Source organism: Pinus tabuliformis, chromosome 4_1 (assembly GCF_031772625.1).
Source record: "Pinus tabuliformis cultivar Carrire ecotype Pingquan chromosome 4_1, CPIR1, whole genome shotgun sequence".
Lineage (NCBI taxonomy): Eukaryota > Viridiplantae > Streptophyta > Pinopsida > Pinales > Pinaceae > Pinus > Pinus tabuliformis.
This window is the reverse complement of record NC_142303.1, coordinates 139623444-139635722: the sequence shown is the minus strand read 5'-3', so window position 1 is coordinate 139635722 and position 12279 is coordinate 139623444.

Sequence of the window (12279 nt, the reverse complement as noted above, 5' to 3'; positions counted from 1 at the left end):
AAGTTATAGTAAAGCATTGAACAATATATTTACAAGCTTATATTTCATTTTTTCCCCTTAGGCACATGAGCTTGTATTCTGTAAACATAAGATCTATCATTTGTCAAATCTGAGCAACACTTAGATTGTCAATATTCCGTTCTCTAGGTGATTCAGGATGGAAGTTATGTGTTTCTAGAAGTTTCCCTTTTCCACTGAGATCAGGTGCTGGATACCTGGTATATTGACTTTGGAGAGGCTCATAGATAGGGAACAAATGTGGTTATGAGATTTCAGGCTGCTCTACTTCCGTAAACAGTGAGGAGATAGTCACTGGCTTAGATTTTTCTTCGGTCATTTCTTTAGGGAAGAGAGAAGGAAATCTATCAACAAGCTTAACAAGATGTTGAATATTTATAGATCTCTTGAATAGAGAAAAAACAGGAATCAGTTTGTCTTTGGGGGCTATATGAAGTTTATCAAATTTTTGAGACAATTCTTCAATAGATTCCTGAGTAGATTGTTTTCCCATATCTACTTTCCTTTCAACATATTTTATCCTTGTTAAGGATTCTTTAACAAAACCTTTCAATATAGTAGTGGAATAGTTCACATCATTCGTAGTTCTGTTAATACTATTCACAGAGACTTGTATACTGTCAAAATCTTTTTTAACTTCAATAGACTTTGCACAATTCATTTCTAGCCCTTTAACTGTTGTATTTGTCCAGTTTATCTGTTCACTGGCTTTCTGTATCCTACTGTCAATGCCAAGGGCACTGTCATCTTTTATGACTGGTGGAATGACTTTAGCACTATTATGTGCTTCTCCTAATACAATGCCTTTGTAAGGAGGGAAGGTGGTAGGAGTTTCAATTTTACTGCCATCTATGGCAGTCCAAGAATGTTTTATTGAGGATGATTCAACATCTTCCATTTGTACATTTGTACTTTCTTGCTTCCTCTTCCATTCATAAAAAAGACAACCAGACATTGTTATTCTGCATGTATGTTTTCCATTCATGGGTTAATCTGATTGTTTCTATGTATGGAGTGGTAAGGTCAAAACGTTTAGCCTCAGGATGAGTGTATAGATCCCAATTAAGCATATTTTTCATCCATTGATGATCAATTGTATGATTCCTACATCCTTCCATAACCGAAAAGAACTTGTGCATTTCTAGTTTTGACGAGTCTTTAAAATCAGAAGGCACAAAGTTGTCAAATCTGGATTGAGGGATTATTTCATCAAGTTGTTCTAGATATCCTAGATCATAGCGAGGCATACCAGTAGGATGCATTTTGCTAAACATGTCTTTGAGGTGGGGGTCTTCATTTTCCAAAGGTGGAAGCTCATGAATCATTAATACATGATCAATGTCATGAGGGAAAGGTATTTCAGAACACTTAGGATTTGGACAAGGAGTGACAGAAGTTGTTTGAGGAGATACTGCTGTCCTTGGATGGTGGTTTTGATGTATGACATAATCAGCAAGGCTACTGAGATTTATCTTTTAATTACAGCGTGGGAAAATATTCATAATAAGAATGTGCCGAATGTTGAATTTATTTGGTTTCCTTAAAGCCTCCAAAATTTTCCATAAGGATTAATATGCATTAGTAAATCAAATGAGTTATTTGTATGTTCTCATACTAGGACAACTGGCTCGAGAGTGTCATTTCATACTTTGTGAAAGCCTATATTGACAACTTTCGGGAAATATATATATATATATATATATATATATATATATATATATATATATATATATATATATATATATATATATATATATATATATATATATATATATATATATATATATATATAGATATATATATATATATATATAAAGAGAGAGAAAATGAAAAAATATAAGAAAAATAAAGCAAATAAAAAAAATAAATTAATTGGAACTATTTTCTTAACATGATTATTCTCAAATATATTTTTCCATAATTAAAGCATATTCTTCATAATATTTTTTTCCCACCCTCTTTGAAGATATATTTTAAATATAGTTTAATACCTTTGGTTCCTAGGATTGAAATCATTGTACTTCTTAAACACCTCCTTTTCTAAATTTATTAAAAATATAGATATTATTTTGACATCATATACTAAAAATACGTATTTCCTTTATTTGGAGACTTGCAAAATATAGAGTAATGTTAGTAGAAAACAAATGCATTTAAAAAATATATATACACTAATAATCAAGTTAAAGTTGTTTGATACTATTTTCGAGTTAAATAAAATATTTTCCAATTCATTCATATACATTCAAAGAATTTTGTAAATAGAGAAATCAAATGGTACCTAGAAATCTCAGCTAAATACAATTTGAAATCTCAGCTAAATACAATTTTTATTATGAGTAATAAAATTTCAATTATGGGTGGAAAATTTTGATTGTGTCTAATCTTAACTTTTCAAACAAAAATAAAATAGGGCCGCTTTCTTTTGAGGGGCTATATTTTAAAAAATGAAAATATAAATACTTGTCGACCAAAAGATTTTTTGGCACAATCAGCGTGAGGTATATTGATAGATTACAGTTACGTTATGCATACCTTATGTTATCACTAGGAACTATAGTTCATGTATATAAGATTGTCCATAAGTTTTTATAAAGTATTGAGGTCTTGTAAATAGGTTTGTTAGTTGATGTCAATTTCAAATTTGAAATTCAAGAGTTGTGGATGAGAATTCGTGTAAAGGCAAGATCATTAGACACCCTCCATCATTGTTAGTTATGTCATGTCATGTCATTGGTACTTTGCGCAGTTTCGCAGCGCGGGTATGATGTCTTTGGTACTTGCGCAGTTTCGCAGCGCGGGTGTGATTGGTCAGTTTTGCTGCGAAATAATGTTTGCGTGTTTTCGTAGCGCTCTGTTTGTTAGCGATTTCGTAGCGCATCCTCTTAAATTTGAACTGCCCGCGCTACGAAATCGGAGTTTCAGGGTTTTTTGCAGCGTTTTTCTCTGAATGTCTAATCCGAGAGTAGTGAGTCACAAATCCGGTCATGATTGTCTTTTCACACCCTTTCTATGTCATGATTAGCCATTATTTTGCCATAAGGTCCGAAGTCATATAGTTGTGTGTCAGTTTGGAGGACGTTATAGGGGGTGGTCATTCCATAATGAGTTCTTCATATCATATGAATGTTTTTGCTCTATGAAAAGCCTGAGCTTTGTTTTAAACGGACTACTGCAAGCGAGCCTGCTCTCTATAGCTAAAGATTGTTTTCGTGCTGCAAACCACCGTCATTCCCTTGTGTAAAAATACTCAAAGAAGCATGGAAAGAAAGGAACACCGTTCGGGTAAATGTGTGAGAACAGAGCCAGAGGGGTTAGATGTAACTCTCAGAGATGAGGAGGTAGCAAAGGCATTTCGAAGTGCTGGTTGTTGGCGATTTTGTGAAAAATTAAAGGGTGGACATGCAGAAGTGACCAAGGCATTTGCATTGAACTTCACTGGACTGAATTCGAAGGTGGCCATGTTGGAGTTTCCGGTGTCCCCTGAAGTCATTTCTACTGTCACAGAAATCCCGAGGGGTGGCCAAGAGTGGTTCAAGAATTTCAAGTTTGACATGGGTCCGTGTAAGGAGTTCTTGAAGGCACCTTATGTAGATGAAGATCTCACTAAAGCTGTCCCAAGGAGCTATCTAAAGGAGAATTATGTTATGCTATTGACATGTATCTAGAAGTACCTGACATGTGAGGGTAGATACAACAAAGTCTACTCATACCACTTCAAGCTGCTGTTACACTTCACTGGTAAGAGTTCAATAGACATACCTTTTTACTTATTCAGGAGTATTAGCAAGATGTGTGATAAGATTCAGTTAAAGAAAGATGCTTATGAAACATCTCTTTTTCATCATGGTCTGGTTAAATTGCTGGTGTTGGATAGCCTACATAAAATTGGTAAAGACTGGGATTCATTTGTGTTTATGGCCGGTTTCCCAAGTAAAACGGGCCTCACTCCATTACCTGTAAGAGAAAGAGAAGAAAGGAGTGAGGAAACTACTTTGGCTGAAATTAGGAGAGAAATAACAGACCATAAGAAGCCCAAAGCTAAAACAAAGAAATCAGAGAGGTCTGTAACAGTTAAAGAAACACCTGAAGCATCAGTAGATAAAACTTCAAAATCATCTAGAGTATCTGAAAAGGAAACCTCTAAGTCATCTCCTAAGGAAACACCTCAGTCATCAAAACAGAAGACTCACAAAAGAAAAGATGAAACTAAATCCAGTGAAGTTGAAAGGGTTTCAAGGGTGAGAACTAGAGGCCAGCTAAGCAAAGAAAAAGGAAAGTTAGCCCCTGTGGAAGAAAGTCCTATTTCAAAGGGTAGTTTAAATGACTTACTTGAAGCCATTGAATTAGAGCAAGATCATCCAATCCAAATTGAACCACTTGAACTTGAGCAAGATCAATTGGTATCACCAATGCATATTGATCTAACACAATCCTCACCTGAAAGTTCTAAGAAGTCAAAGGCTTCTAAAAGGTTAAAGTTTGAAGAACCAAGTGAAGAGTATGCCTTTAAACCACGCAGACCAATGACTAGAAGGCAAATGAAAGAAGTGGAAAAAGCTCAGAAAGAGAAAGCATCTTCAGAGATGCCTAGGACAGAGACACTTGAAATCTTCTCTGAAATAGTCCAAGCAGCTAAAAACAAGAACAAGGATAATAAGGTTGCTATCAGTCAAAGTGGAAATGTGATTGCCATTAAGAAACAAGCTGGAGCAAGTAAGGAAATACCTCAGGTTCAAAATGTTTTTAAAGAAAAGGCAGTAAGATATACAAGCTATAAGAAAGTTGTAATGAAAGGTAAAACAAGTTTGATCAGTCAAGCTAGCTCAGTATCTGATGCCTATGTATGGACAGTGCCAGCTCTGAAGTAGGCAAAGATTATGAAACAAATGAATGCAAGTCTAAGAGCAGAGAACAAGAAGTTGAAGGAAGAAGTCATCAGCCTGAAAGAAAAGCTAGACAAACTAGCTAAATGATTCAAGGAGGAATATGTTTTCCAAATTTTGATATATTTTGGCCATCGTCTTTTTAAAGCTTTTTGAGACTTTTTGATGTCCTTACACCTGTATAGAATGACTGAAGAAATCACAAACTTGAGTTATTGTTGCTTTAAGGTTCATGTATTTAATTTTGATGACCTACAGCAGTTTCGTAGCGCGCTACGAAACTGCTGTAGATGACTGGTTATGTTGAAAACTTGAGTTTGAATGCTGAGGTCAGCAAATATTTAAAGAGATGACTTAATGCCAGCATGGAGGTTATAGAAGGTCAGTCAGATATTTAAAAAAGGATGCCAGGTGTAAATATTCGAAGAAAAGGTGAAGTTTTGTCTTTTGTTGAAAGTTTCACTTTATGTCCGAGTTTTTAGGGTTATGATAGAGCTGCTGAGGTGTTAAGTGATACACTTGTCTAGTTATGGGATGGCCAGATCATGAGTTTTCTTCAGTCACACGGGATTATCCAAGGATTAAATGGCTTGAAACTGGATCATTAATACATGAACACCGATGGGAGGCAGCAACCGTGAATATAGGCTTCATTTTCTTATTGGTTGATGAATCATCTTTGCATCAGGCATCCGAAGCTGTTCATACATTGAATCTGCTTTCAGTTTGGTTTGGTTATTATTGTAATGCTACAGGTGGCAAGCTCCAAGAACGCAGCAAAGTATACGAGGAGAAAGACTTAAAGTGCCAATGTGATGGAGTCCTCTGTTTTCGTAGCACCATATCTCTTGTAATCAATTAGTTTGTTTATGATATAGTTAAGGTCATTAATGTCAAAATTCCGAGCTCCCTTCATGCTTGTTGAGGAGTCTCATGCAGTAGTGTTTTGATTGGCTATATATAGGAATAACTTTTATGTAAAAAAGGTTGGATACTTTATAGAAAAACAGTGTTGTTTTGGGCCATTGTAAGACCTTTTTTTTGACAGTAATAGTAAAACAGAGTTATTCTCTTCTCAAGATTCTCGAAGGATTGTCATGTTCAAATGTAGTGATGGTGTTTTATACTTTATGTTCTTTTATAGTCTTGTTGTAATGCAATCACTCAGAATTCATAATTATATGCTCTGACTTCCTGTGTATTCAGCAAGCTATGTTTTGGTGGAGTATGTTTGACATGTAATGCTAAGAGCCTTGATTTCCATGAGATCACTGTGTTTTCCTTGTTTACTTAATATTATAGACCCCATAGCCCAATGAGAGCCAGTTTGATGTGTTTCCAACCAGTTATGCTTTCATAAGTGAATAAAGAGTTAGCCATCTAGTGTTTGAAGGATTTTATCAAGAGTTGTGAGAGAGCCCTCTCTGATCAAAGAGGCTAATCTTTGGTCTAAAGATAGGTTGAAATAGTTACATGAAATCTTACTTGGTTGCAGCCCTCAGTAGTGATTTTCTGATAACACCTTACATCGCCTAAACAATGTATTAAGCTTTAGTTAATTGACAATTTTATGGGAAAAAAAGTAAAAGAAAAAATAAAGACAAACTTGATTTATTTTAATTAATTTTATATATATATTTTCCAGGAAACATTGATTCATGTCCATTTTAATTCCAAAGAGAAGATATAAACATATTCATGTTGGTTTTAAATTCAAATAATAAATATATGGATTATGTTGATCCTAAAAGAAAACAAATTTAAAGAATTTAGAAATAATATGTAAGAAAGTACAACAAAGAGAAAACAAAATTTGAAGATTTTATAGATAGTATGTAAGAAAATGCAACAAAAGAGAAAATTTTTGTGAAATATCATGATGAAACACTTTCATACCAGGATGCACTTGTGCATGAAATAGTAGCACTAAAATGTTCATGTACAAAGAGGGAAATCATCTCATAAATAATCATTCTACTAAATAGCTAAGGAAGAACTTTTGACGAAGAAGAAGACCAAACAACTATGCCTGCCCTTTTTGAGGGATTTTGTCACTTTTATTTATGTTCAGCTGAAGAGAAGCTTATCAATATTGAAGAAACCCTCAATGAACTTTTGACGAAGAAGAAGACCAAACAACTATGCCTGCCCTTTTTGAGGAATTTTGTCACTTTTATTTATGTTCAACTGAAGAGAAGCTTATCAATATTGAAGAAACCCTCAATGATGATGAAATTCATCATTGGAGGATAAGAACGAGGAGGTGAAAGCTCTTGGGAATAATAATAGGAGTTATATATTAAAAAAATGAATAAGGATTTTGATATTAAAGACTTAAGATATGTTCATTGCATGCTTGTCATTAAAGAGAAAGTGTACTAATCAAGTATAAAACTTTGGTTTAATCTAAAGATGTATATATTCATTGGGAAATTCAAGAGTTTGGGATGACAGATTGTAAGTGTATGAAAACTTTTTCTTGAGTGAGAGTCAAGTTCTCAAAATACATGTGTCTTGAGATAACTAAAGATGAGGAAGAGAGGGCAAGGAAACCATTTGTAAGGGTAATAAAATCACTTATGTTTGTTATGATATGCACTAGATTAGACATTTGATAAGTAGTGAGAGTGGCAGTTAGGTTCATGGTATATCTAAAAAGGTGTCATTAGATTGTTGTAAAGAGAACTATGAGATACCTATGCAATGTCATGGTTTTGGGACATGTTACTGAAGAAATAAGGGTGTTAAAGTAAAAGTTTAAGATTTGCATGGGTTTGTGGATGCAAGTCAAGAAGGGGAGTTTTATGATAGAGAATGTTTATTAGTTCCCATGCCTTTACTTTGTTTGGAGTAGTAATAAATTAGACGAGGAAAAAGAAATCCATTTTTATATCATCTAGTATTGAAGTAGAATACCTAGTTTCTACAAATGATTTGAGGGAACTAAACTCATTCAAAAAGTAATCTAACGAAACTAGATTCAAACATGGAGGATTTTTAGTTCATTGTGACAAGGAAAGTGTTATAGATTTATGATGGAGGAGCAACCTTGGCCTTGGGCAATCTTGATAAACTAAAAACAAGTTTTTGTTGAGTTCCTAATAAATGTTGTCACTTCCATGTGTTTTAAGTTGTTGATACACCTATAATATTAGTTGTTGATACACCCAACTCATATAGCTGCATTTTATAAAAGTGACAACCTCTCTCGAGTTATAGACTCTCCTAGGATTGCGTGTTGATGCTCCTACCTCATGGACTACTAACACATCCAAAATCAATCATTTTTCAATTGTTCTACTACGAGACAACCACTACGAGACACACTACGAGAATGAGATGGAGGTTAAATTTGGTTTTCCTGCAGAAGTGAATCGACTCATTTATGGAAGGTGAAGGAGTCAACGGTAGGGGAAATTATTTGTTTCAATGGAATACAAAGAGATCAGCTGTGTGAGGGTAAATTGCATGAACACGAAAGAAAAGGGGATTTTTTCCTTTTGATATTGGTTTTCTGATGGTTAGTTTAGGGTCGTGGCTCTTGGGCTATTGGCATTGGTTTGGATGTCGTGCAATTTTTAGAGAGTGCCAGTGGTTGATGTCGAGTTAGCAAGGGTGTTTGGTTGCTATGTGTGGTGTTGTGGTGTAACAACATAGGAATTTTAGTCACTCTTAGAACTCCACTCCATTCTTGTATGTAAGAGCACATTTTGAATAAATAAAAGTATTTAAATCCTTCATGTTTTCTCATGAGTAGACTCGAATTACTTTCTATTTATGTTACATGATTTAGTCATTAAATTAGATTAATAGTAGCCAAAAACTAAATGGTATGGGTTGCACGCTGTGTAATAATGATCTAGATTCCGTAGGTGTCATGAAAGCTACAGAACCTAGGTTGCATCAAGTGGTATTAGAGCGATTTTCATTATGGGATTTTCACCTTGGATTTTCTTTGTGTAACATGCTACCATAAAACCTTCTTTGGTGGTTGAACAATAGGATTGCTAAAGGTACTAGTTGGGTCACAAGACTTGAGTTGAGGTTTATGGATGTTGGTGAGACATTTACAACTTGTAAGGACACCACTGAGGAGAAGAGGAGTAGGATGAGAAGCTACAAGAAATTGAGAGCTAGAAGAGTTAAGATGAAGAATAGAAGAGTTGGAGCATAGAAGAAATGGAGATGCGGAAGTAGATTCAAGGCCTGAAGAAGAAATCATTGAAGAGCATGAGGCTAAGGAGAGAGTCCCAACAGCGAGGTTGTTTTGATATTTGAGCAATAGATGTAGTGCAAGAGTTGAAGTTTCCTATTATGATGGGAATTTTAGAATCGATGTGATCTTCAATTAGATTGAAGAAATCGAATGATACTTTGAGTATGAAAATGTTTATGATCCAAGTCGGATAAAAATTTCCATGACGAAGTTGAAGTGTAATGTTGTATTGTGGTGGGATATGTTGTAGAAATATAGAGTAGACAAATAGCTAGAGAAGATCAAGACTTGGAAGAAGATGGTCACGAAGATCAAGAAGAACTTTCTGCTTGCTGATTACAAGCAAAATTTGTATATACAAGTCGAAAATCTAAGAAAAAAGGAAACCTTTGTTCATGAGTACACCAAGGAGTTGTTTAGATTGTCACTTCGATTTGGTATAAAGGAAGCATAATTTTAAAGAGTTGTAAGGTATGTGCATGGACTAGAATAGTTTATTAAAGATGAAATAAGTACGAATTATTTTTGAACTGTTGATGAAGCCTGCCACATTACTTTAAAAATGGAGGAGAAGTTGAATATTAAAACAAAACAAAAGGAAAAAGTAAGGGGTTTTAGAGATAGAGCTAAGGGAGGGACTGCTAGAGGCAGTGAAAAGGAAAAATAATCCACGAGTGGTTAAGGTGGTAGAGGTGGAAACATTACTAGAAGAGGCAGAGGAAATATCATAAGAGGAAAGGGAAAGTATGTAATTATTTTTTATTGCTATGGAGTTGAAGGACATAAGAAATCTAAGTGCCCAAAAGAACAAATTTTAGGGATAAGAAGTGAAGCCAAAATACAAGTTAGGCAAGTTGATGAAGGTTTTTTAGCTGAAGCAAGAACAGGAAGAAAATGTAATGTTTCATAGGGTACTGCTCAAACCTGAGAAAAACATAGTGGAATAACTATAGGAAAGAAGGAAAGTTTTCAAAACTAAATGTAAGGTCCAAGGAAAGTGTTGTAACTTGGTTATATATTGTGGAAGTACAGAGAATTTAGTGTCCACTAAAGTCATGGACAAGTTGAAACTCAAGATTTTAGTCCATATGAACCCTTACAAAGTATCATAGTTACAAAAGAGACAATAGGTGGTTGTGACCAAGTAATTGTTGTTGAATTTTCAAATCGACAACCTTGAGGAGAAACTATTGCATGATGTGGTTGACATGTAAAGCTACAACATACTTCAGGGAAGAGTGTGGTTGTTTGATAGGAAATTTAACCATGATGGTTGAGAAAATACATATGAATCCACGAAATATGGACAATATTACAAACTCACCCTAATGCTAGAAAATATAACAGTAACAACAAGAAGTTGTGGAAGTACTAGCACGTGTAACTACAAGATCATGTTTTGTTCAACTAAAGAGTTTGTACATGAGAAATGAAAAACAAAATTTTATTTAGCAATGATTCCAAAGTTTGTGTCAGAAGAAGTACAATTAGGAACCATCTCAATAGAAATTAAATCATGTTAGATGAATTCAAGGAGATTTTTGTTGATGAATTGCTGAAAGGACTACCTCCCATGAGAAGTATTTCTCATAAGATTGACTTTGATCCTAGATTGAGCTTACCAAACAAGGCACCTTATAGGATGATGCTAGTAGAGAAGGAGGAATTGAATAAGCGGTTACAAGATATTTTTGATTGAGGATTGATAAGAGAAATGTTAATTCCATGTGTTGTACGAGTCATATTGACTTCAAAGAAGACAAGTGAATGGAGAATGTGTACGAATTTCAGAACCATTAATAGGATAACTATCAAGTATTGGTTTCCCTTGCCAAGGATGGATGATATTATGGATTGTTTAAGTGGGGTTGCATATTTCACAATGATAGACTTGAAAAGTGGTTATCATCAAATCCAGATAAGGGAAGGGGATGAGTGGAATATTTCTTTTAAGACAAAGGATGTATTGTTTGAATGGTTGGTTATTCAATTTAGGCCGACAAATGCCACTAACACGTTCATGAGGCTCATGAATGAGGTCTTCAAGGAATTATTGGGAAAAATTGTGGTAGTATACTTGAATGACATTTTAATTTTTAGCAAAAATAAGGAGGAGCACTTGGAACACATAAGGAAAGTGTTGCAACAGTTAAAGGAAAAGAAGTTGTTGATCAACTTAAAGAAATGTACATTCATGCAAGATGAGTTATTATACTTCAGATTTGTGATTTCCAAGGAAGGTTTGAAGATGGATTCTAAGAAGGTGAGGGCTATCTTGGAATGGCCAACACCTCAGTCTACTTTTTAGGTGAGGAGCTTTCATGGATTGGAAAGCTTCTACCAAAAATTTATTAAAAAATCAGCCTCATTTTTGCACCTCTTACTAAGTGGATGAAAAAGGGGAATTTTAAATACACAACAACAACAGGAAAGAATTTACAGATTTGAAAAGGAGGGTGACATAGAAACTAGTTTTAGCTCTTCCAAACTTTGATAAAGTATTCCAAGTTGATTGTGATGCAAGTGGGACAATAATTGGAGTAGTTTTAAGTCAAGAAGGCACACCAATAAAATTATTTAGTGAGAAATTGAGTGATGCTAAGGATAATTATTCCATATATGATTAGGAATTTTATGCTATTGTGTACGCTTTGAAGAAGTGGAGACACTATTTTCTACACAAAGAAATTGTCCTGTTTAGGCATTACAATATATCAATAGTCAAGGTAAGTTGAATCAAAAACATTCTGAATGGGTTGAATTCTTGCAAACCTATATATATATTTTTGAACCATAGGTTTGGAAAGTCAAACAAAGTTGCATATGTCGTGGGTAGGAGAGTGCTATTACTTAACACTTTGTCAATAAAAGTGGTAGGTTTGGAAAGCGTGAAGGAGCTGTATAGAAAAGATGTCGATTTTGGAGAAATTTGGACAACTTGTAAACCACCTTAGAGTGTGGACAAAACCATGTTCTTAGATTACCATATCCAAGAAGGGTTTTTATTTAAAAATTAGCAATTGCGCATTCCTCGAGGGTCAATGAGGTCCAGTCTTATTAAGGAGCTACATGGTGGAGGTCTAGGTGGACATTTTGGCATGGATAAGACTGCAACATTGGTGAAGGAGAGATATTATTTTCCTAACATCAACAAGGATG